Source organism: Aplysia californica, unplaced genomic scaffold (genome assembly GCF_000002075.1).
Source record: "Aplysia californica isolate F4 #8 unplaced genomic scaffold, AplCal3.0 scaffold00465, whole genome shotgun sequence".
In the NCBI taxonomy this organism is placed as follows: Eukaryota; Metazoa; Mollusca; class Gastropoda; order Aplysiida; family Aplysiidae; genus Aplysia; species Aplysia californica.
In genome coordinates, this window is record NW_004797735.1 from 359,778 (window position 1) to 362,002 (window position 2,225).

The following is a 2,225-nucleotide window of genomic DNA, read 5'->3' on the forward strand; positions in this document are numbered from 1 at the left end:
ACACACACACACACACAAACGTACATTCACTTAAATGTGCATAGCCCCTTAAACTACTATCCACGTTTCAAAATGGCCTGTTGACTGCTCGCCTCTTGGCTACAAGCGGATCCCTATCGACAGTATGTAACACTGGGGCATTGGACTTGTATAGATGTATTTAGGGCATGCATGCACATCGGTCCGTATGGAGTACAAACCGCGTTTATCCCCAAAACGGGCGTTTAAGCTGGAAAAATTTCGATGCACGTCAATCTGGGTAGCCTATCCTATACGGGTTTTCACGTTTTAAGTTATCGCACCTCAGCCTCTGGGGGTCCAATTGCGGGCCTAAACGCCTGACTTTTGTTTTTTCCAAGCACGACAGCGGCGTCTTCTGTGAAGAATCAGGCCCAGAAGCCTGTATGCACGTTAGAACCTGTTTTCTTAAACGCGTTTAGAGCTTAATAAACGCGGTTAGCTATTGGCGCCCTAACCGCGAATAAACCCTTACTGGATTTTGTATGCCCATAGCGCTATTTACGTAAATGTCACAATGTATATGCTAAACGCACACGCAAAGTGAGATATTTATAGTTTGCTGGAAAAACCCGGTCCGCTGTCACTGTGTACACCATAACCAGTGAGGTTAAGAAGGAGATATATGACTGAGAATAACATCGAAGGTGAACGCATGCGTCTTGACAGTGTGAACTGTAACGGATTTGAAAGAGAAATGGAGAGTACTGAAAGGGTCCAGTCTCAACACAAGGAGAGGCGAGACGAGATGAAAACGGGCAGAGGGCCAGCACCAGCGCCAGCGCCCCCTACAAAGAAGTGATGTTGTCAATCACAGGGGACAAATCAAAATAGTTATATGGAGTAGTGCAAAGTGACGAGCACTTGCTGCAGAGGAGTAATGGTGAATCCGCGATTCGCGAGACTGATGCCAGCTGACACCTCACGTGTCAGTGCCAGGATGTACTCCCGATAAAATTGGAACTTGCGAAACACTTATTTTAGTCGTTGTACATGTCGAAGGGCCTGGGTATTAGTACGGTCCTTGAAAATCCTGTTTCTTCATAGAAAACGCCCCTGTCGTGCTTGGAAAACAAAAGCGCAGCCTTATTTACATGCGTTTAGGCCCGTTGTCGGACCCCCAGAGGTGCGATAACTTTAAACACGAAAATCCTTAGAGGATAGGCTAAACAGATTGACGTACATACAAATTTTCGTGGCCTAAACGCCCGTATAGGGGATAAACTCGGCTAGTCCACTGTACAGACAGACGTGCATCTTGATTTTGGCGTGTGGATGAAGCGCATGCACACTGCTCGCTTGCTCACTCGTCGAGAGATAGCTCACGGTCGTGTCTGTTGGCGCAGAGACATTTTCTGCCTTGTTTATACCCGAGCGCCTGCACTTTATTGCTTTTGTTTTTTTTTAAATCTTATCGGAGAGGCCGCGACCAGCTGTGCCCTTTATTTCTTTGGAAATATATTATTCTGTGTGCGTGCTTATCGATGTGGCTTCTTGTCTCGTGGATGTGTCTATTTTAGCGGTGATGATATAAGATATTTTTTAAAAAATCCAAATTATATTTTTTTGTTGCCTTTTCTGGGAGTAATATTATGGAAACGCCAATTTCTCGGGACAATATGACTCTGATACGACTGGCTGTGCTGCTTCCGCAACTTCAGTTTTTGGAAAACTGACTCTATTTCATGTCTGCGAGTTGTGTTATTTTCTTTTTTAAATTCTTATTGCTAGAGGCGCTCCCTCCCTCCCCCCTCTCTTTCTCTCTCTCTCTCTCTCTCTCTCTCTCTCTCTCTCTTTCTCTCTCTCTCTCTCCCTCTCCGCTCCGCTCCTCACACGCATGTATTTGTTAACGTTTGGGGAAAAAAACCGAAGGTGAGTCTAATGAGTTTTGGTACATGAACGCAAAACCGAAAAATTAGGACAAAAGACCACGCACCCGAACTCCTCTATAGGAGTGAGAAAAAAGCCCCAATAACAACGAAACTGAACAATAAATCACAAAGGAATTGCTTGTGAAGAGGGGAAAATACGGTTGAAAACATGAATAAACATGAAAATACGTGTGCATCCGCTGTTGTGCGGGTGTATTTGTGTGTATTTGTGGGTGTGTTTGTGCGTGTGCGTTTGTGTGTATGTGTATTTGTGCGTGTGCGTTTGTGTGTATGTGTGCGTGTGTGTGTGTGTGTGTGTGTGTGTGTGTGTGTGTA